Source organism: Rhinatrema bivittatum, chromosome 3 (genome assembly GCF_901001135.1).
Source record: "Rhinatrema bivittatum chromosome 3, aRhiBiv1.1, whole genome shotgun sequence".
In the NCBI taxonomy this organism is placed as follows: domain Eukaryota; kingdom Metazoa; phylum Chordata; class Amphibia; order Gymnophiona; family Rhinatrematidae; genus Rhinatrema; species Rhinatrema bivittatum.
The window spans coordinates 185,650,334-185,673,885 of record NC_042617.1 but is presented as its reverse complement, the minus strand read 5'-3'; the positions used below and the strand labels follow the sequence as shown (position 1 = coordinate 185,673,885).

At 41.9% G+C, this 23,552-nt stretch overlaps 12 non-coding genes across 12 annotated transcripts; all 12 read left to right on the top strand.

Annotated features, from left to right (window-relative positions):
• The first annotated feature begins 350 nt into the window (after positions 1 to 350).
• TRNAL-UAA lies at positions 351 to 433 on the top strand. The gene has a single exon. It is a non-coding gene; the product is annotated as a tRNA-Leu (tRNA).
• A 1,425-nt stretch (positions 434 to 1,858) lies between these two features.
• On the top strand, positions 1,859 to 1,941 carry TRNAL-UAA. Its single transcript has one exon. It is a non-coding gene; the product is annotated as a tRNA-Leu (tRNA).
• Positions 1,942 to 3,365: 1,424 nt separating this feature from the next.
• On the top strand, positions 3,366 to 3,448 carry TRNAL-UAA. Its single transcript has one exon. It is a non-coding gene; the product is annotated as a tRNA-Leu (tRNA).
• Positions 3,449 to 4,872: 1,424 nt separating this feature from the next.
• TRNAL-UAA lies at positions 4,873 to 4,955 on the top strand. Its single transcript has one exon. It is a non-coding gene; the product is annotated as a tRNA-Leu (tRNA).
• A 1,423-nt stretch (positions 4,956 to 6,378) lies between these two features.
• On the top strand, positions 6,379 to 6,461 carry TRNAL-UAA. Its single transcript has one exon. It is a non-coding gene; the product is annotated as a tRNA-Leu (tRNA).
• A 1,287-nt stretch (positions 6,462 to 7,748) lies between these two features.
• On the top strand, positions 7,749 to 7,831 carry TRNAL-UAA. The gene has a single exon. It is a non-coding gene; the product is annotated as a tRNA-Leu (tRNA).
• Positions 7,832 to 9,255: 1,424 nt separating this feature from the next.
• Positions 9,256 to 9,338, top strand: TRNAL-UAA. The gene has a single exon. It is a non-coding gene; the product is annotated as a tRNA-Leu (tRNA).
• Positions 9,339 to 10,625: 1,287 nt separating this feature from the next.
• Positions 10,626 to 10,708, top strand: TRNAL-UAA. The gene has a single exon. It is a non-coding gene; the product is annotated as a tRNA-Leu (tRNA).
• A 1,287-nt stretch (positions 10,709 to 11,995) lies between these two features.
• Positions 11,996 to 12,078, top strand: TRNAL-UAA. Its single transcript has one exon. It is a non-coding gene; the product is annotated as a tRNA-Leu (tRNA).
• Positions 12,079 to 13,501: 1,423 nt separating this feature from the next.
• On the top strand, positions 13,502 to 13,584 carry TRNAL-UAA. The gene has a single exon. It is a non-coding gene; the product is annotated as a tRNA-Leu (tRNA).
• A 1,422-nt stretch (positions 13,585 to 15,006) lies between these two features.
• TRNAL-UAA lies at positions 15,007 to 15,089 on the top strand. Its single transcript has one exon. It is a non-coding gene; the product is annotated as a tRNA-Leu (tRNA).
• A 1,423-nt stretch (positions 15,090 to 16,512) lies between these two features.
• Positions 16,513 to 16,595, top strand: TRNAL-UAA. The gene has a single exon. It is a non-coding gene; the product is annotated as a tRNA-Leu (tRNA).
• Positions 16,596 to 23,552: the final 6,957 nt, after the last annotated feature.

The following is a 23,552-nucleotide window of genomic DNA, read 5'->3' as shown; positions in this document are numbered from 1 at the left end:
CCCATTGTGTGCACAAATATGTTTTTGGATGGAAAATTGGAAATTCCTTTAGTTTCTTGAAATCTGCTGTATATATCATGTCATTCCTTTCCCTGTGCAGTTTGCTAATAAGAGACCTGAAATGTAAGACAGGACCACATTTGAAAGCTGAAAGGCCAGTGAAGAGGCTATTTCCCTGTTCTTTCATTTTTCCACTGCTACTTTACCATGGTGAAGTGACTGATGTGTACAATGCAGGGTAATAGTTTTCAAAAATGTTTAGTAGGATTTTGTTTAAAAATGACTAGAAAAGACGTAAAAGCCAGCAGTTTTGCTGAAGACCAACATGTGCAGCAGGGCTCGCTTCATGCACCAGGATGGCCGAGTGGTTAAGGCGTTGGACTTAAGATCCAATAGACAGATGTCTGCGTGGGTTCAAGCCCCACTCCTGGTAATGTTTTCAATGTTGCACCAAACAAAGCATTAGTTGATAAGAGCCAAAGGATATATACATGTCTGAGTGGGTTGAAAGCTCACTGCTGACAATGTTTTCAATGATGGACCACACAAAGCATGATTTCCTCACTCCATCAGTCTATTATCTAGTCTTCTACAATCCCGTTTTAATTCAATCTCAGAAAAATTACTGCTCGCCTAGACTACTTGGGGCAGGAGAATATGCAGCGTGACATGACTTCTGGTAGACGGGAGCCATTTCCTTACTCCATGAATCTGTTATCTGGTCTTCTACAAGCCAGTTTTAATTGAATCTCAGAAAAATTACTGCTCGCCTCAGATTCTTAGGGCAGGAGAATATGCAGCGTGACATGACTTCTGGTAGCTGGGAGCAGGAAAGGACAAATGAGGGATTGTAGGGTTTTATGCTCTCTATCCAAGTGCAAGACAAATCTCACTTTTACATTAAAACTGAACCATAAACATAGTAAAATAACATACTAGATGCTGGCATGTAAGGACTGATTAGCTTATCCAGTCTATGCTCTTTGGTTAGCTATACCGACGTAGCTGACGATATCTCCCAGATGCCAGCTGTAGAAATTTGACAGGTTACATCGCACTACCTCTCACCTTCCTTCCCCCTACTGGTGCCCCCCGTGCAAATGATATCATCCAAGCATCAGACTTACAAATTTGAGAACCGGCTGGATATGGCTGATTAACGTAGTAGTTTGGCAAAATTGTAGATGAGAGCAGATAGAGACCCTTTCCTACCGAGTTATTCTGAATCTCGTCCAAGTCGGTTGTGCTGAATGCGTCCTTTCCGTTGTTCCGTATCTTGTAGATGAAGAAATTGCTGGTCACATGTATTTCTATTCTTTTTCTACCAGTCCCTTCCCATCGCTTATTTCACCCGCTGCCTTCTGTATCTGTTCGAAATGTTCTTAAAGTCTGTCCCTGTTTTGATTTCTTCCCTTTGTGTGAAAGGCCTAGCGTAGTCTCCTACCTACCAGTCTCTTGATGGAGAAGTTTTTCTTCTAAGTTTCGTTCCTAGTTACATTTTTCATCATCCCATTGTGTGCGCAAATATGTTTTTGGATGGAAAATTGGAAATTCCTTTAGTTTCTTGAAATCTGCTGTATATATCATGTCATTCCTTTCCCTGTGCAGTTTGCTAATAAGAGACCTGAAATGTAAGACAGGACCACATTTGAAAGCTGAAAGGCCAGTGAAGGGGCTATTTCCCTGCTCTTTCATTTTTCCACTGCTACTTTACCATGGTGAAGTGACTGATGTGTACAATGCAGGGTAATAGTTTTCAAAAATGTTTAGTAGGATTTTGTTTAAAAATGACTAGAAAAGACGTAAAAGCCAGCAGTTTTGCTGAAGACCAACATGTGCAGCAGGGCTTGCTTCATGCACCAGGATGGCCGAGTGGTTAAGGCGTTGGACTTAAGATCCAATAGACAGATGTCTGCGTGGGTTCAAGCCCCACTCCTGGTAATGTTTTCAAAGTTGCACCAAACAAAGCATTAGTTGATAAGAGCCAAAGGATATATACATGTCTGAGTGGGTTGAAAGCTCACTGCTGACAATGTTTTCAATGATGGACCACACAAAGCATGATTTCCTCACTCCATCAGTCTATTATCTAGTCTTCTACAATCCCGTTTTAATTGAATCTCAGAAAAATTACTGCTCGCCTCAACTACTTGGGGCAGGAGAATATGCAGCGTGACATGACTTCTGGTAGACGGGAGCCATTTCCTTACTCCATGAATCTGTTATCTGGTCTTCTACAAGCCAGTTTTAACTGAATCTCAGAAAAATTATTGCTCGCCTCAGATTCTTAGGGCAGGAGAATATGCAGCGTGACATGACTTCTGGTAGCTGGGAGGAGGAAAGGACAAATGAGGGATTGTAGGGTTTTATGCTCTCTATCCAAGTGCAAGACAAATCTCACTTTTACATTAAAACTGAACCATAAACATAGTAAAATAACATACTAGATGCTGGCATGTAAGGACTGATTAGCTTATCCAGTCTATGCTCTTTGGTTAGCTATACCGACGTAGCTGACGATATCTCCCAGATGCCAGCTGTAGAAATTTGACAGGTTACATCGCACTACCTCTCACCTTCCTTCCCCCTACTGGTGCCCCCCGTGCAAATGATATCATCCAGCATCAGACTTACAAATTTGAGAACCGGCTGGATATGGCTGATTAACGTAGTAGTTTGGCAAAATTGTAGATGAGAGCAGATAGAGACCCTTTCCTACCGAGTTATTCTGAATCTCATCCAATTCGGTTGTGCTGAATGCGTCCTTTCCGTTGTTCCGCATCTTGCAGATGAAGAAATTGCTGGTCACATGTATTTCTATTCTTTTTCTACCAGTCCCTTCCCATCGCTTATTTCACCCGCTGCCTTCTGTATCTGTTTGAAATGTTCTTAAAGTCTGTCCCTGTTTTGATTTCTTCCCTTTGTGTGAAAGGCCTAGCGTAGTCTCCTACCTACCAGTCTCTTGATGGAGAAGTTTTTCTTCTAAGTTTCGTTCCTAGTTACATTTTTCATCATCCCATTGTGTGCGCAAATATGTTTTTGGATGGAAAATTGGAAATTCCTTTAGTTTCTTGAAATCTGCTGTATATATCATGTCATTCCTTTCCCTGTGCAGTTTGCTAATAAGAGACCTGAAATGTAAGACAGGAACACATTTGAAAGCTGAAAGGCCAGTGAAGGGGCTATTTCCCTGCTCTTTCATTTTTCCACTGCTACTTTACCATGGTGAAGTGACTGATGTGTACAATGCAGGGTAATAGTTTTCAAAAATGTTTAGTAGGATTTTGTTTAAAAATAACTAGAAAAGACGTAAAAGCCAGCAGTTTTGCTGAAGACCAACATGTGCAGCAGGGCTTGCTTCATGCACCAGGATGGCCGAGTGGTTAAGGCGTTGAACTTAAGATCCAATAGACAGATGTCTGCGTGGGTTCAAGCCCCACTCCTGGTAATGTTTTCAATGTTGCACCAAACAAAGCATTAGTTGATAAGAGCCAAAGGATATATACATGTCTGAGTGGGTTGAAAGCTCACTGCTGACAATGTTTTCAATGATGGACCACACAAAGCATGATTTCCTCACTCCATCAGTCTATTATCTAGTCTTCTACAAGCCCGTTTTAATTCAATCTCAGAAAAATTACTGCTTGCCTCAGCTACTTGGGGCAGGAGAATATGCAGCGTGACATGACTTCTGGTAGACGGTAGCCAATTCCTTACTCCATGAATCTGTTATCTGGTCTTCTACAACCCAGTTTTAATTGAATCTCAGAAAAATTACTGCTCGCCTCAGATTCTTAGGGCAGGAGAATATGCAGCGTGACATGACTTCTGGTAGCTGGGAGCAGGAAAGGACAAATGAGGGATTGTAGGGTTTTATGCTCTCTATCCAAGTGCAAGACAAATCTCACTTTTACATTAAAACTGAACCATAAACATAGTAAAATAACATACTAGATGCTGGCATGTAAGGACTGATTAGCTTATCCAGTGTATGCTCTTTGGTTAGCTATACCGACGTAGCTGACGATATCTCCCAGATGCCAGCTGTAGAAATTTGACAGGTTACATTGCACTACCTCTCACCTTCCTTCCCCCTACTGGTGCCCCCCGTGCAAATGATATCATCCAGCATCAGACTTACAAATTTGAGAACCGGCTGGATATGGCTGATTAACGTAGTAGTTTGGCAAAATTGTAGATGAGAGCAGATAGAGACCCTTTCCTACCGAGTTATTCTGAATCTCATCCAAGTCGGTTGTGTTGAATGCGTCCTATCCGTTGTTCCGTATCTTGTAGATGAAGAAATTGCTGGTCACATGTATTTCTATTCTTTTTCTACCAGTCCCTTCCCATCGCTTATTTCACCCGCTGCCTTCTGTATCTGTTCGAAATGTTCTTAAAGTCTGTCCCTGTTTTGATTTCTTCCCTTTGTGTGAAAGGCCTAGCGTAGACTCCTACCTACCAGTCTCTTGATGGAGAAGTTTTTCTTCTAAGTTTCGTTCCTAGTTACATTTTTCATCATCCCATTGTGTGCGCAAATATGTTTTTGGATGGAAAATTGGAAATTCCTTTAGTTTCTTGAAATCTGCTGTATATATCATGTCATTCCTTTCCCTGTGCAGTTTGCTAATAAGAGACCTGAAATGTAAGACAGGACCACATTTGAAAGCTGAAAGGCCAGTGAAGGGGCTATTTCCCTGCTCTTTCATTTTTCCACTGCTACTTTACCATGGTGAAGTGACTGATGTGTACAATGCAGGGTAAAATTTTTCAAAAATGTTTAGTAGGATTTTGTTTAAAAATGACTAGAAAAGACGTAAAAGCCAGCAGTTTTGCTGAAGACCAACATGTGCAGCAGGGCTTGCTTCATGCACTAGGATGGCCGAGTGGTTAAGGCGTTGGACTTAAGATCCAATAGACAGATGTCTGCGTGGGTTCAAGCCCCACTCCTGGTAATGTTTTCAATGTTGCACCAAACAAAGCATTAGTTGATAAGAGCCAAAGGATATATACATGTCTGAGTGGGTTGAAAGCTCACTGCTGACAATGTTTTCAAAGATGGACCATACAAAGCATGATTTCCTCACTCCATCAGTCTATTATCTAGTCTTCTACAATCCCGTTTTAATTCAATCTCAGAAAAATTACTGCTCGCCTCAGCTACTTGGGGCAGGAGAATATGCAGCGTGACATGACTTCTGGTAGACGGGAGCCATTTCCTTACTCCATGAATCTGTTATCTGGTCTTCTACAAGCCAGTTTTAATTGAATCTCAGAAAAATTACTGCTCGCCTCAGATTCTTAGGGCAGGAGAATATGCAGCGTGACATGACTTCTGGTAGCTGGGAGGAGGAAAGGACAAATGAGGGATTGTTGGGTTTTATGCTCTCTATCCAAGTGCAAGACAAATCTCACTTTTACATTAAAACTGAACCATAAACATAGTAAAATAACATACTAGATGCTGGCATGTAAGGACTGATTAGCTTATCCAGTCTATGCTCTTTGGTTAGCTATACCGACGTAGCTGACGATATCTCCCAGATGCCAGCTGTAGAAATTTGACAGGTTACATCGCACTACCTCTCACCTTCCTTCCCCCTACTGGTGCCCCCCGTGCAAATGATATCATCCAGCATCAGACTTACAAATTTGAGAACCGGCTGGATATGGCTGATTAACGTAGTAGTTTGGCAAAATTGTAGATGAGAGCAGATAGAGACCCTTTCCTACCGAGTTATTCTGAATCTCGTCCAAGTCGGTTGTGCTGAATGCGTCCTTTCCGTTGTTCCGTATCTTGTAGATGAAGAAATTGCTGGTGACATGTATTTCTATTCTTTTTCTACCAGTCCCTTCCCATCGCTTATTTCACCCGCTGCCTTCTGTATCTGTTTGAAATGTTCTTAAAGTCTGTCCCTGTTTTGATTTCTTCCCTTATTGTGAAAGGCCTAGCGTAGTCTCCTACCGACCAGTCTCTTGATGGAGAAGTTTTCTTCTAAGTTTCGTTCCTAGTTACATTTTTCATCATCCCATTGTGTGCGCAAATATGTTTTTGGATGGAAAATTGGAAATTCCTTAAGTTTCTTGAAATCTGCTGTATATATCATGTCATTCCTTTCCCTGTGCAGTTTGCTAATAAGAGACCTGAAATGTAAGACAGGACCACATTTGAAAGCTGAAAGGCCAGTGAAGGGGCTATTTCCCTGCTCTTTCATTTTTCCACTGCTACTTTACCATGGTGAAGTGACTGATGTGTACAATGCAGGGTAATAGTTTTCAAAAATGTTTAGTAGGATTTTGTTTAAAAATGACTAGAAATGATGTAAAAGCCAGCAGTTTTGCTGAAGACCAACATGTGCAGCAGGGCTTGCTTCATGCACCAGGATGGCCGAGTGGTTAAGGCGTTGGACTTAAGATCCAATAGACAGATGTCTGCGTGGGTTCAAGCCCCACTCCTGGTAATGTTTTCAATGTTGCACCAAACAAATCATTAGTTGATAAGAGCCAAAGGATATATACATGTCTGAGTGGGTTGAAAGCTCACTGCTGACAATGTTTTCAATGATGGACCACACAAAGCATGATTTCCTCACTCCATCAGTCTATTATCTAGTCTTCTACAAGCCAGTTTTAATTGAATCTCAGAAAAATTACTGCTCGCCTCAGATTCTTAGGGCAGGAGAATATGCAGCGTGACATGACTTCTGGTAGCTGGGAGCAGGAAAGGACAAATGAGGGATTGTAGGGTTTTATGCTCTCTATCCAAGTGCAAGACAAATCTCACTTTTACATTAAAACTGAACCATAAACATAGTAAAATAACATACTAGATGCTGGCATGTAAGGACTGATTAGCTTATCCAGTCTATGCTCTTTGGTTAGCTATACCGACGTAGCTGACGATATCTCCCAGATGCCAGCTGTAGAAATTTGACAGGTTACATTGCACTACCTCTCACCTTCCTTCCCCCTACTGGTGCCCCCCGTGCAAATGATATCATCCAGCATCAGACTTACAAATTTGAGAACCGGCTGGATATGGCTGATTAACGTAGTAGTTTGGCAAAATTGTAGATGAGAGCAGATAGAGACCCTTTCCTACCGAGTTATTCTGAATCTCATCCAAGTCGGTTGTGCTGAATGCGTCCTTTCCGTTGTTCCGTATCTTGTAGATGAAGAAATTGCTGGTCACATGTATTTCTATTCTTTTTCTACCAGTCCCTTCCCATCGCTTATTTCACCCGCTGCCTTCTGTATCTGTTCGAAATGTTCTTAAAGTCTGTCCCTGTTTTGATTTCTTCCCTTTGTGTGAAAGGCCTAGCGTAGTCTCCTACCTACCAGTCTCTTGATGGAGAAGTTTTTCTTCTAAGTTTCGTTCCTAGTTACATTTTTCATCATCCCATTGTGTGCGCAAATATGTTTTTGGATGGAAAATTGGAAATTCCTTAAGTTTCTTGAAATCTGCTGTATATATCATGTCATTCCTTTCCCTGTGCAGTTTGCTAATAAGAGACCTGAAATGTAAGACAGGACCACATTTGAAAGCTGAAAGGCCAGTGAAGGGGCTATTTCCCTGCTCTTTCATTTTTCCACTGCTACTTTACCATGGTGAAGTGACTGATGTGTACAATGCAGGGTAATAGTTTTCAAAAATGTTTAGTAGGATTTTGTTTAAAAATGACTAGAAAAGACGTAAAAGCCAGCAGTTTTGCTGAAGACCAACATGTGCAGCAGGGCTTGCTTCATGCACCAGGATGGCCGAGTGGTTAAGGCGTTGGACTTAAGATCCAATAGACAGATGTCTGCGTGGGTTCAAGCCCCACTCCTGGTAATGTTTTCAATGTTGCACCAAACAAATCATTAGTTGATAAGAGCTAAAGGATATATACATGTCTGAGTGGGTTGAAAGCTCACTGCTGACAATGTTTTCAATGATGGACCACACAAAGCATGATTTCCTCACTCCATCAGTCTATTATCTAGTCTTCTACAAGCCCGTTTTAATTCAATCACAGAAAAATTACTGCTCGCCTCAGCTACTTGGGGCAGGAGAATATGCAGCGTGACATGACTTCTGGTAGACGGGAGCCATTTCCTTACTCCATGAATCTGTTATCTGGTCTTCTACAAGCCAGTTTTAATTGAATCTCAGAAAAATTACTGCTCGCCTCAGATTCTTAGGGCAGGAGAATATGCAGCGTGACATGACTTCTGGTAGCTGGGAGCAGGAAAGGACAAATGAGGGATTGTAGGGTTTTATGCTCTCTATCCAAGTGCAAGACAAATCTCACTTTTACATTAAAACTGAACCATAAACATAGTAAAATAACATACTAGATGCTGGCATGTAAGGACTGATTAGCTTATCCAGTCTATGCTCTTTGGTTAGCTATACCGACGTAGCTGACGATATCTCCCAGATGCCAGCTGTAGAAATTTGACAGGTTACATCGCACTACCTCTCACCTTCCTTCCCCCTACTGGTGTCCCCCGTGCAAATGATATCATCCAGCATCAGACTTACAAATTTGAGAACCGGCTGGATATGGCTGATTAACGTAGTAGTTTGGCAAAATTGTAGATGACAGCAGATAGAGACCCTTTCCTACCGAGTTATTCTGAATCTCATCCAAGTCGGTTGTGCTGAATGCGTCCTTTCCGTTGTTCCGTATCTTGTAGATGAAGAAATTGCTGGTCACATGTATTTCTATTCTTTTTCTACCAGTCCCTTCCCATCGCTTATTTCACCCGCTGCCTTCTGTATCTGTTCGAAATGTTCTTAAAGTCTGTCCCTGTTTTGATTTCTTCCCTTTGTGTGAAAGGCCTAGCGTAGTCTCCTACCTACCAGTCTCTTGATGGAGACGTTTTTCTTCTAAGTTTCGTTCCTAGTTACATTTTTCATCATCCCATTGTGTGCGCAAATATGTTTTTGGATGGAAAATTGGAAATTCCTTTAGTTTCTTGAAATCTGCTGTATATATCATGTCATTCCTTTCCCTGTGTAGTTTGCTAATAAGAGACCTGAAATGTAAGACAGGACCACATTTGAAAGCTGAAAGGCCAGTGAAGGGGCTATTTCCCTGCTCTTTCATTTTTCCACTGCTACTTTACCATGGTGAAGTGACTGATGTGTACAATGCAGGGTAATAGTTTTCAAAAATGTTTAGTAGGATTTTGTTTAAAAATGACTAGAAAAGACGTAAAAGCCAGCAGTTTTGCTGAAGACCAACATGTGCAGCAGGGCTCCCTTTATGCACCAGGATGGCCGAGTGGTTAAGGCTTTGGACTTAAGATCCAATAGACAGATGTCTGCTTGGGTTCAAGCCCCACTGTTGGTAATGTTTTCAATGTTGCACCAAACAAATCATTAGTTGATAAGAGCTAAAGGATATATACATGTCTGAGTGGGTTGAAAGCTCACTGCTGACAATGTTTTCAATGATGGACCACACAAAGCATGATTTCCTCACTCCATCAGTCTATTATCTGGTCTTCTACAAGCCAGTTTTAATTGAATCTCAGAAAAATTACTGCTCGCCTCAGATTCTTAGGGCAGGAGAATATGCAGCGTGACATGACTTCTGGTAGCTGGGAGCAGGAAAGGACAAATGAGGGATTGTAGGGTTTTATGCTCTCTATCCAAGTGCAAGACAAATCTCACTTTTACATTAAAACTGAACCATAAACATAGTACAATAACATACTAGATGCTGGCATGTAAGGACTGATTAGCTTATCCAGTCTATGCTCTTTGGTTAGCTATACCGACGTAGCTGACGATATCTCCCAGATGCCAGCTGTAGAAATTTGACAGGTTACATTGCACTACCTCTCACCTTCCTTCCCCCTACTGGTGCCCCCCGTGCAAATGATATCATCCAGCATCAGACTTACAAATTTGAGAACCGGCTGGATATGGCTGATTAACGTAGTAGTTTGGCAAAATTGTAGATGACAGCAGATAGAGACCCTTTCCTACCGAGTTATTCTGAATCTCATCCAAGTCGGTTGTGCTGAATGCGTCCTTTCCGTTGTTCCGTATCTTGTAGATGAAGAAATTGCTGGTCACATGTATTTCTATTCTTTTTCTACCAGTCCCTTCCCATCGCTTATTTCACCCGCTGCCTTCTGTATCTGTTCGAAATGTTCTTAAAGTCTGTCCCTGTTTTGATTTCTTCCCTTTGTGTGAAAGGCCTAGCGTAGTCTCCTACCTACCAGTCTCTTGATGGAGAAGTTTTTCTTCTAAGTTTCGTTCCTAGTTACATTTTTCATCATCCCATTGTGTGCGCAAATATGTTTTTGGATGGAAAATTGGAAATTCCTTTAGTTTCTTGAAATCTGCTGTATATATCATGTCATTCCTTTCCCTGTGCAGTTTGCTAATAAGAGACCTGAAATGTAAGACAGGACCACATTTGAAAGCTGAAAGGCCAGTGAAGGGGCTATTTCCCTGCTCTTTCATTTTTCCACTGCTACTTTACCATGGTGAAGTGACTGATGTGTACAATGCAGGGTAATAGTTTTCAAAAATGTTTAGTAGGATTTTGTTTAAAAATGACTAGAAAAGACGTAAAAGCCAGCAGTTTTGCTGAAGACCGACATGTGCAACAGGGCTTGCTTCATGCACCAGGATGGCAGAGTGGTTAAGGCGTTGGACTTAAGATCCAATAGACAGATGTCTGTGTGGGTTCAAGCCCCACTCCTGGTAATGTTTTCAATGTTGCACCAAACAAATCATTAGTTGATAAGAGCCAAAGGATATATACATGTCTGAGTGGGTTGAAAGCTCACTGCTGACAATGTTTTCAATGATGGACCACACAAAGCATGATTTCCTCACTCCATCAGTCTATTATCTGGTCTTCTACAAGCCAGTTTTAATTGAATCTCAGAAAAATTACTGCTCGCCTCAGATTCTTAGGGCAGGAGAATATGCAGCGTGACATGACTTCTGGTAGCTGGGAGCAGGAAAGGACAAATGAGGGATTGTAGGGTTTTATGCTCTCTATCCAAGTGCAAGACAAATCTCACGTTTACATTAAAACTGAACCATAAACATAGTAAAATAACATACTAGATGCTGGCATGTAAGGACTGATTAGCTTATCCAGTCTATGCTCTTTGGTTAGTTATACCGACGTAGCTGACGATATCTCCCAGATGCCAGCTGTAGAAATTTGACAGGTTACATCGCACTACCTCTCACCTTCCTTCCCCCTACTGGTGCCCCCCGTGCAAATGATATCATCCAGCATCAGACTTACAAATTTGAGAACCGGCTGGATATGGCTGATTAACGTAGTAGTTTGGCAAAATTGTAGATGAGAGCAGATAGAGACCCTTTCCTACCGAGTTATTCTGAATCTCGTCCAAGTCGGTTGTGCTGAATGCGTCCTTTCCGTTGTTCCGTATCTTGTAGTTGAAGAAATTGCTGGTCACATGTATGTCTATTCTTTTTCTACCAGTCCCTTCCCATCGCTTATTTCACCCGCTGCCTTCTGTATCTGTTCGAAATGTTCTTAAAGTCTGTCCCTGTTTTGATTTCTTCCCTTTGTGTGAAAGGCCTAGCGTAGTCTCCTACCTACCAGTCTCTTGATGGAGAAGTTTTTCTTCTAAGTTTCGTTCCTAGTTACATTTTTCATCATCCCATTGTGTGCGCAAATATGTTTTTGGATGGAAAATTGAAAATTCCTTTAGTTTCTTGAAATCTGCTGTATATATCATGTCATTCCTTTCCCTGTGCAGTTTGCTAATAAGAGACCTGAAATGTAAGACAGGACCAGATTTGAAAGCTGAAAGGCCAGTGAAGGGGCTATTTCCCTGCTCTTTCATTTTTCCACTGCTACTTTACCATGGTGAAGTGACTGATGTGTACAATGCAGGGTAATAGTTTTCAAAAATATTTAGTAGGATTTTGTTTAAAAATGACTAGAAAAGACGTAAAAGCCAGCAGTTTTGCTGAAGACCGACATGTGCAGCAGGGCTTGCTTCATGCACCAGGATGGCCGAGTGGTTAAGGCGTTGGACTTAAGATCCAATAGACAGATGTCTGTGTGGGTTCAAGCCCCACTCCTGGTAATGTTTTCAATGTTGCACCAAACAAATCATTAGTTGATAAGAGCCAAAGGATATATACATGTCTGAGTGGGTTGAAAGCTCACTGCTGACAATGTTTTCAATGATGGACCACACAAAGCATGATTTCCTCACTCCATCAGTCTATTATCTAGTCTTCTACAAGCCCGTTTTAATTCAATCTCAGAAAAATTACTGCTCGCCTCAGCTACTTGGGGCAGGAGAATATGCAGCGTGACATGACTTCTGGTAGACGGGAGCCATTTCCTTACTCCAGGAATCTGTTATCTGGTCTTCTACAAGCCAGTTTTAATTGAATCTCAGAAAAATTACTGCTCGCCTCAGATTCTTAGGGCAGGAGAATATGCAGCGTGACATGACTTCTGGTAGCTGGGAGCAGGAAAGGACAAATGAGGGATTGTAGGGTTTTATGCTCTCTATCCAAGTGCAAGACAAATCTCACTTTTACATTAAAACTGAACCATAAACATAGTAAAATAACATACTAGATGCTGGCATGTAAGGACTGATTAGCTTATCCAGTCTATGCTCTTTGGTTAGCTATACCGACGTAGCTGACAATATCTCCTAGATGCCAGCTGTAGAAATTTGACAGGTTACATCGCACTACCTCTCACCTTCCTTCCCCCTACTGGTGCCCCCCGTGCAAATGATATCATCCATCATCAGACTTACAAATTTGAGAACCGGCTGGATATGGCTGATTAATGTAGTAGTTTGGCAAAATTGTAGATGAGAGCAGATAGAGACCCTTTCCTACCGAGTTATTCTGAATCTCATCCAAGTCGGTTGTGCTGAATGCGTCCTTTCCGTTGTTCCGTATCTTGTAGATGAAGAAATTGCTGGTCACATGTATTTCTATTCTTTTTCTACCAGTCCCTTCCCATCGCTTATTTCACCCGCTGCCTTCTGTATCTGTTTGAAATGTTCTTAAAGTCTGTCCCTGTTTTGATTTCTTCCCTTTGTGTGAAAGGCCTAGCGTAGTCTCCTACCTACCAGTCTCTTGATGGAGAAGTTTTTCTTCTAAGTTTCGTTCCTAGTTACATTTTTCATCATCCCATTGTGTGCACAAATATGTTTTGGATGGAAAATTGGAAATTCCTTTAGTTTCTTGAAATCTGCTGTATATATCATGTCATTCCTTTCCCTGTGCAGTTTGCTAATAAGAGACCTGAAATGTAAGACAGGACCACATTTGAAAGCTGAAAGGCCAGTGAAGGGGGTATTTCCCTGTTCTTTCATTTTTCCACTGCTACTTTACCATGGTGAAGTGACTGATGTGTACAATGCAGGGTAATAGTTTTCAAAAATGTTTAGTAGGATTTTGTTTAAAAATGACTAGAAATGATGTAAAAGCCAGCAGTTTTGCTGAAGACCAACATGTGCAGCAGGGCTTGTTTCATGCACCAGGATGGCCGAGTGGTTAAGGCGTTGGTCTTAAGATCCAATAGACAGATGTCTGTGTGGGTTCAAACCACACTCCTGGTAATGTTTTCAATGTTGCACCAAAGAAAGCATTAGTTGATAAGAGCCAAAGGATATATACATGTCTGAGTGGGTTGAAAGCTCACTGCTGACAATGTTTTCAATGATGGACCACACAAAGCATGATTTCCTCACTCCATCAGTCTATTATCTAGTCTTCTACAATCCCGTTTTAATTCAATCTCAGAAAAATTACTGCTCGCCTCAACTACTTGGGGCAGGAGAATATGCAGCGTGACATGACTTCTGGTAGACGGGAGCCATTTCCTTACTCCATGAATCTGTTATCTGGTCTTCTACAAGCCAGTTTTAATTGAATCTCAGAAAATTACTGCTCGCCTCAGATTCTTAGGGCAGGAGAATATGCAGCGTGACATGACTTCTGGTAGCTGGGAGCAGGAAAGGACAAATGAGGGATTGTAGGGTTTTATGCTCTCTATCCAAGTGCAAGACAAATTCACTTTTACATTAAAATTGAACCATAAACATAGTAAAATAACATACTAGATGCTGGCATGTAAGGACTGATTAGCTTATCCAGTCTATGCTCTTTGGTTAGCTACACCGACGTAGCTGACGATATCTCCCAGATGCCAGCTGTAGAAATTTGACAGGTTATATCGCATTTCCTCTCACCTTCCTTCCCCCTACCGGTGCCCCCCGTGCAAATGATATCATCCAGCATCAGACTTACAAATATGAGCACCGGCTGGATATGGCTGATTAACGTAGTAGTTTAGCAACATTGTAGATGAGAGCAGATAGAGACCCTTTCCTACCGAGTTATTCTGAATCTCGTCCAAGTCGGTTGTGCTGAATGCGTCCTTTCCGTTGTTCCGTATCTTGTAGATGAAGAAATTGCTGGTGACATGTATTTCTATTCTTTTTGTACCAGTCCCTTCCCATCGCTTATTTCACCCGCTGCCTTCTGTATCTGTTCGAAATGTTCTTAAAGTCTGTCCCTGTTTTGATTTCTTCCCTTTGTGTGAAAGGCCTAGCCTAGTCTCCTACCTACCAGTCTCTTGATGGAGAAGTTTTTCTTCTAAGTTTCGTTCCTAGTTACATTTTTCATCATCCCATTGTGTGCACAAATATGTTTTTGGATGGAAAATTGGAAATTCCTTTAGTTTCTTGAAATCTGCTGTATATATCATGTCATTCCTTTCCCTGTGCAGTTTGCTAATAAGAGACCTGAAATGTAAGACAGGACCACATTTGAAAGCTGAAAGGCCAGTGAAGGGGCTATTTCCCTGTTCTTTCATTTTTCCACTGCTACTTTACCATGGTGAAGTGACTGATGTGTACAATGTAGGGTAATAGTTTTCAAAAATGTTTAGTAGGATTTTGTTTAAAAATGACTAGAAATGATGTAAAAGCCAGCAGTTTTGCTGAAGACCAACATGTGCAGCAGGGCTTGCTTCATGCACCAGGATGGCCTAGTGGTTAAGGAGTTGGACTTAAGATCCAATAGACAGATGTCTGCGTGGGTTCAAGCCCCCCTCCTGGTAATGTTTTCAATGTTGCACCAAACAAAGCATTAGTTGGTAAGAGCCAAAGGATATATACATGTCTGAGTGGGTTGAAAGCTCACTGCTGACAATGTTTTCAATGATGGACCACACAAAGCATGATTTCCTCACTCCATCAGTCTATTATCTAGTCTTCTACAATCCCGTTTTAATTCAATCTCAGAAAAATTACTGCTCGCCTCAACTACTTGGGGCAGGAGAATATGCAGCGTGACATGACTTCTGGTAGACGGGAGCCATTTCCTTACTCCATGAATCTGTTATCTGGTCTTCTACAAGCCAGTTTTAATTGAATCTCAGAAAAATTACTGCTCGCCTCAGATTCTTAGGGCAGGAGAATATGCAGCGTGACATGACTTCTGGTAGCTGGGAGCAGGAAAGGACAAATGAGGGATTGTAGGGTTTTATGCTCTCTATCCAAGTGCAAGACAAATTCACTTTTACATTAAAATTGAACCATAAACATAGTAAAATAACATACTAGATGCTGGCATTTAAGGACTGATTAGCTTATCCAGTCTATGCTCTTTGGTTAGCTACACCGACGTAGCTGACGATATCTCCCAGATGCCAGCTGTAGAAATTTGACAGGTTATATCGCATTACCTCTCACCTTCCTTCCCCCTACCGGTGCGCCCCGTGCAAATGATATCATCCAGCATCAGACTTACAAATATGAGCACCGGCTGGATATGGCTGATTAACGTAGTAGTTTAGCAACATTGTAGATGAGAGCAGATAGAGACCCTTTCCTACCGAGTTATTCTGAATCTCGTCCAAGTCGGTTGTGCTGAATGCGTCCTTTCCGTTGTTCCGTATCTTGTAGATGAAGAAATTGCTGGTGACATGTATTTCTATTCTTTTTCTACCAGTCCCTTCCCATCGCTTATTTCACCCGCTGCCTTCTGTATCTGTTCGAAATGTTCTTAAAGTCTGTCCCTGTTTTGATTTCTTCTCTTTGTGTGAAAGGCCTAGCCTAGTCTCCTACCTACCAGTCTCTTGATGGAGAAGTTTTTCTTCTAAGTTTCGTTCCTAGTTACATTTTTCATCATCCCATTGTGTGCGCAAATATGTTTTTGGATGGAAAATTGGAAATTCCTTTAGTTTCTTGAAATCTGCTGTATATATCATGTCATTCCTTTCCCTGTGCAGTTTGCTAATAAGAGACCTGAAATGTAAGACAGGACCACATTTGAAAGCTGAAAGGCCAGTGAAGGGGCTATTTCCCTGTTCTTTCATTTTTCCACTGCTACTTTACCATGGTGAAGTGACTGATGTGTACAATGCAGGGTAATAGTTTTCAAAAATGTTTAGTAGGATTTTGTTTAAAAATGACTAGAAAAGACGTAAACGCCAGCAGTTTTGCTGAAGACCAACATGTGCAGCAGAGTTTGCTTCATGCACCAGGATGGCCGAGTGGTTAAGGTGTTGGACTTAAGATCCAATAGACAGATGTCTGCGTGGGTTCAAGCCCCACTCCTGGTAATGTTTTCAATGTTGCACCAAACAAATCATTAGTTGATAAGAGCCAAAGGATATATACATGTCTGAGTGGGTTGAAAGCTCACTGCTGACAATGTTTTCAATGATGGACCACACAAAGCATGATTTCCTCACCCCATCAGTCTATTATCTAGTCTTCTACAAGCCCGTTTTAATTCAATCTCAGAAAAATTACTGTTCGCCTCAGCTACTTAGGGCAGGAGAATATGCAGCGTGACATGACTTCTGGTAGCTGGGAGCAGGAAAGGACAAATGAGGGATTGTAGGGTTTTATGCTGTCTATCCAAGTGCAAGAGAAATCTCACTTTTAAATTAAAACTTCATCCCTCTCGAAAATTTTTTTTTTACATATTTTTTATTTGAGGATGGTGAGAATTTTGAGGGCTACTGAATCGCCACAGTTTGAGGTGAAAACGAGCGGGTACTGACCTGCTATGAGCTGGGATGCTGCAAGACTTCCTCCCTGCCAAACGTGAGTCATTTCCGGGTTCCCTCTGTCTCTATTGGCCGCCATCCTCGCGCTTATTTTTTTTTTTTTTCTCCTTTTGAGCCAAAGTTAAAGAGGAGATTTGGGGCTATCAAATCACCGCAATTTGCGGCGAAAACCAAGGTTCTGGGGCCCGGGATAAGGCAAAGTTCGGCACGTAACTCTCACATTCATCAGGCTAACGTGGCCAAGATGGCGGTTGCAGCTCCATTGGCAGAAGTCTCAGAGGAAGCCCTACTAATAATATCAGCCAGGGATGCTGAGTCATTAGAAGCCAGACTCTCAAATATACAATCCTCTCTACAATCATCTATGGAAGAGGTTAAACATGCTGTAGAGGGGCAGGCTAAAAGGTTTGATGAAGCTGAGCTAAGATTGTCTGACCAGGAAGACCGGCTGCACAATGTGGAACAGCAAGTACAGGCTTTACTAGACCGCCTAGACGATCAAGAGAATAGAAACTGGCGGAATAATATCAAGATAATCGGACTCCCCGAATCCGTCTCTGACCAAGCACTGTATGATCTTATTGAAACTTGGCTACCGAATCATTTGGGTCTGACTTTAACTTCAGGCCGCTTGCGCTGTGAACGTGTACATCGGATGGGACCGCCCAGAGAAGTTGCAAGCAAGCCACGGCCCGTGATGGCCAGAATTTTAAACTGGTCACACAAAATCCAGCTCATGCGAGCCTTTCGGCAGCATTCTGGGGTGGAATATCAGGGATACCGGCTCCTGCTGTTCCATGATTTCTCTGCAGCAGTGGCAGCACAACGGAAAGCCTTGTCCCCTGCATTTACGGAGCTGCACAAGAGGGGGATATCGTTTGCGCTCCTGTTTCCTGCCAAGTTAAGAGTCCAACATAACGGTGCTGTTCATTTTTTTTTTTTTAAGAGGGAAGAAGCCAATTCCTTTATATCCTTGCTGGAGCCCGGAGCTGTCTCTTGAATGCCACAGACTAGGTGTACTTGGATCCAGTAGCGACGCCATTAAGTCTCACTATTTCCACTGACAGACTGGCTTCGGTGCATTAAACAGTGGGTACTCCCTGTCTCTTTATGGACCGTTTGTTTCTATGCTGTTTTTGTTGTTGCAAGTGAAATGATTAGGGGTTTTTTTTTTCGCTCAGCTGCAAGTTTTCCTTAATGGCTCTGTCTTTGTTTTCTCTATATAGCAGGGAATCAATTTTGCATGTTCTTGTTGGAGCCCGGATATGTTCCCTGCATGGATAAGGCCTGCTAAACTTCAATTCCATAAGGAGCCTGTGTTCACTTTCTCACTTCAATACTTTTGTTGTAAGACTGGTTTGGTTCTTATACGGGGGTTATCTCTGTCTTTAACCGGACCGGTTGATCCTACATTGTCCTTTTGTTCTGATTGGGGGATTATTAAGTCTTCTGCTTTATAAGTTTGCTCAGCCCATAACCCATACTAGCGGAAATCTGTTTTGCGGGTGGGAATTGGAGGGGGGGGGGGGGTGGGGGGGGGGGGGGGGAGGCTGGGTGGGGGAGAGGGAAGCCCATGATCCTGTTGGGGAGGATGGGTACTTTGTGCCTCTTATGGAGCAAGATGTTCTGGGTATGGAAGTGCTTAGTATGTTTGTGGTCTGTGTGGGTATGGTTGACGTTTGAGTGCGTAAGTATGGATCCGCATGATGGGGGGAGGGGCCTGTACAGAGGGAAGCCCAGGAGCCTCTATAGTTTTCAATTCTGTTTGTACTGTTCATGGATCTTGTTCTGAGGTGGGGGATGGAGCGCCCAGGCTGGGGGGTGTTCGGTCTGCCTACTGTAATTGATTCTTTCTTGTCACAATCTGTACTTTTTGATCCCTTGGCCAGTTGACATGGTATCGATTAAGGTAACTTCCATGAATGTGGATGGTATCCATTCTCCGATTAAACGCAAAAAAATATTGTCTTTATTCCAACGCTTAAAAGCTCAGGTAGTCTTTCTGCAGGAGACTCACTTGACAGAGGTGGAACATCATAAACAGAAGATTGAATGGATGGGCAGCTGTTACTCCTCGTCTTATTCTTCCCGACAGAGAGGAGTGGCGATACTTATACATAAGCAGGTACCATTTCAGCTGGATAGAGTTTTGCAGGACGTGGAGGGCCACTATGTGGTGGTGGTGGGGACACTTTACCAACAGCGCATAGCTTTCTGTAACGCATATGCTCCAAATGTCTACTCCCACGATTATTTTGTCAATCTGGTAGGTATTTTAACTAAATTGCCTGACTGTGACCTTATTTTGGGAGGAGATTCTAATACTTTTAATACTCAATCTAACATCAAAAAGTTTAAGAAGGACCTAAAAACTTTCCTCTTTCATACAGTCTACATCAATGATCATCTATATCAACAATCCATCTACAATCATTTCAACCTTTCAAACCCAAACAAGAAAGAAACAGTAACTACAACTGACATCAACCTTAAGTATTACAATTTCAGAATTTAATAAGAAATAATGATAGAAGCCCTCCTTTAAGATGAATTAATACTATTATTGTAACTTTCCTTTTTACATCTTTCCCTTCTCCCCCTCTTTCACCCCACCATCTTCCTCTACCTACCATTTCACTATTGTTATTGTTTTTTCTTGCAACTATGTATAATTTATCTGATTTTTGTTTGATTTTGTAAACCGTTGTGATGGCTAAACCGAATGACGGTATATAAAAACAAATAAATAAATACTATTATGGACAAGCAAGTTGACTGTAAGCCCCCGAGCCTTTGAGTGGTAATGACCTACATTTGGGTGTCAACTTTCTTTGTCACGAGTTAAATTTAATAGATATTTGGAGACTACTACACCCAGGGGACCAAGATTTCACTTTTTTTTCTCACCCGCATGGCTCTCACTCCCGGCTGGATTATATTTTGATACCTGAAAAATTTTTCCTCGGGTTACCGATGCTACCATAGGAACTATTTCCATTTCTGATCATGCTCCTGTTTCTGTCACTTTCCGTATGGGTGAGTCCCCTCCCTCGGCCTTTTCTTGGCGAATGCCTCCAGATTTGGACTCTGACGTACGCTTTCAAGAATATCTTAAACATGGCTGGGAAGAATATATTCATTTTAATAACAAGCCCGATATTGCCCCACAAACGCTCTGGCTCGTTGGCAAAGCAGTAATGAGAGGTAAAATTATAGCCTATGTTGCCACGCGAAATAAGCAAAGGAATGCTGAAATATTGTGCCTCACCGCAGAGTTAAAACAAGCGCAGGGCAAATTTGCAAGGGATTCCACTGCAGTGAACAAACAGGAGGCGGATCGGGTGCGCACAGCTTTAAATAATGCTCTGCATCAAAGAGCCTCCAAATCATTATGTTATTTTAAATACAAGCTGTTCAAACACAGGAATGTCCCAGGTAAACTCCTTGCCAATTTAGTTAAACCCCGAAAGACAAAATCTTTTATTATGGGGGTTAGGGGGCATGATGGAGTCTATTGTACTCATCAAAAAGACATTGAAGCACGTTTCATAGCTTATTATAAGACATTGTATGCCTCCAAACCACACAACTCATCTGTAACGGCAGAGTTTTTTCAAAACTTTGTTTGGCCTCCACCACTTGGTGAACAGCTCCAGGCGCTGAATGCATGCATTGTGGACTCTGAACTTTTTTTGCCATTATACAGAAACTTAAAAAGGGAAAGGCGGCTGGTCCGGATGGACTTAGCAATGAGTTTTATAAAGTTTTAAAGATCAGTCTATATCTTTAAATTTATCAGAGATTCTGGAAAAATCATTAGAGATGACAATTGAGTCAAGAGCAACTCTTTTGGTAACTTTCACCTTTATATCAGAAAGAGACTCTGTGCTAAGATTTTACTTTAGAAATCTATCTCAGAAATTCTATGGTCAGGCAGTGAGAGTCTTTCCTGATATTGTAAAAACCACTCAGGGGAGAAGAAAAAAGTTCCTGAGTATGAGAAGTGAGGTGGTAACAAGGGGTGCAAAATTTAATCTGCGTTACCCTTGTAAATGCATAGTTGTTTATCAGAATACTAAATATGTTTTTGTGGAGCCAACATATCTCTGAGAGTATCTAAATTCACACTCCTAATTATGCCCCACGGGGGATAGGCCAATTTAGAATAACAGCGGGATTACACATATTCCTGTAGAATTTTCCTTAAATCTGCCTCATTATAAGCTTGCTCTCCTTCATTTATCTTATGATATTCAGAGTAGTAATTTCTGTTCTTGTGAACAAGATATGTTGTTATTCTGTTTTAAATTTGTTAAGACATGAGAGAAGTATATCTTTTCTTGTGAGCAAGATATAATTCTATTTTGTTTGTATTTTGTATTTTTTTTCTTCTTTCTCTGTATTTTTCTTAACATTGTTTATGATGTTAACAGTTATTGAAAAATTCAATAAAATTTCAAATTAAAAAAAAAAAAAAAGTTTTAAAGTTTCCTTTGCTGCCGAGTCTCGTATCCTACTATAATTCTTTGCTTCAGAGCCCACACCTCCCACCGGAAGAAAATTGTTCAACAATTATTCTTTTACCAAAGAAGGGGAAGGATCCCGAGGATGTAGGGTCTTATAGACCTATTTCTCTCATTAATGTTGACATCAAAATCCTTGCGGCGGTCCTAGCGGCTTGGCTTAGTAATGTCCTGCCTACTTTGATACATTCAGATCAGACTGGCTTTGTACAACGGAGACAAGGGTTCAAAATGTGAGACGTCTTATTGCAGCCCTTAGTTTTCATTCACAGGAGGAGGCCCTAGTCCTTAGTCTAGATGCTGAAAAAGCTTTCGATTCCCTATCCTGGGACTATATGTTTTGGGTCCTTACACAATATGGGATCACAGGGGACTTTGTTTTATGGTTACAGATCCTATACAAAAACCCCAGTGCTCGACTTCTTATCAACGGAGGCTTGACGGCCTCATTCCCTTTACAATGTGGGATGCGTCAAGGATGCCCGCTCTCCCCTTTGCTATTTGTATTGTCAATTGAGCCTTTAGCAGAAAAACTTTGCCGCGCTACCGGATTCTGGGGGCTTAGTTTGGGGGGGCACCCAATTAAACTCGCTTTGTTCGCAGACAACATTCTATTATTCGTAGGCCGGCCTCGGCAGAGTGTGCCGGTCATACTTTCCATTTTCAGACAGTTTAAGGAAATCGTGGGCCTTCGTATTAATTTTTCCAAGTTGGAAGCTTTAGCCTTAAATTCCCATCTCCCTGCATCCTGGTCTGGTTCCTTTCCCTTTACATGGGCACCCGGGAAGTTAAAATATTTGGGGGTTTGGGTCCCTAGAGAGTTGGATCAACTATATGAGCTCAATATCTGGGAAGTCTTGGTTAATCTTGGGCAGCAGTTACAGGCTTGGCAGTCTCTCCCTCTCACTTTCTCCGGGTGCTGTGCGTTAATAAAGATGATGATTGTTCCTAAACCGTTATATAAGCTTCATATGCTTCCAATTTGGCTTACTTCTCGTGATCTTAAGAAATTACAGGTGGGGATGGTTAAAATTTTGTGGGTGGGTAAGCGTGCTCGGATTAAATATCAAACTTTGACGTATCCTAAGGCATAGGGAGGGATGGGACTGCCAGATTTCCGTGTATACAATGTTGCCTGCCAGATGCGATTTATTGGAGAATGGATTATTGATAATTATATTTACTGCGAGGAGGGGCTGCTAACCCGCATGACTCAACCCTGGTTTCCCCTCTATTTAGTGCAGGCGCCGGCGGCCAAGTTCCAATCGCTGGCTGTCCCCAAATGCTTGTTGCAACCTTGTAGGCGGGCTTGGAGATGGATACGCAATCTTTATCATCTACCTAGTCCTTTCTCACTGTTAACCCCGTTAGTGGGTAATTGTGATTTTCAGCCGGGCATGGGTGCCAGTGGGGTTTTTCAGATGTGGGCCCATCGTGGCCTCATGTATGCTTTTCATTACTTTGAGGAAGACATCCCTCAAGTGTTACGCTATGAAACTATGTTTAAAAATTATCAGCTACAACCTAAGTTTTTCTTCGCTTACCTCCAAGCGCGACACTATTTGCAGACCTTTCATTGGCAGATGGCGGAGCTCTTGAAGGAAGCCGCTTTCACTAATACATTGTTTCAATTTGCATATTCTCATAACTCTATAAAAGGTTGGAGTGGACTTATAAAAAGCCTGCTGCCCGCCATGCACCTTGATCTTCTGGCCATCTATTGGGAGCCATCATGTGTAATGGATATAATGGTTACCTCTCTCAATTCCTGCTTTACTTCTCTTCACAAACGCCTGAAGGATGGTGGTCTGTGTGACTTACACTTAAGGATTATCCACCATACCATCTGTGATGATGTGCGGCGTTTTCACATGGGCCGCCTTCCCTCTCCACTATGCATTAAATGTTTACAGGAGGAGGGTACTATGCTCCATCGGCTGATATTTTGTTCATCCATACAGGTTTTTTGGGATCAGGTCAT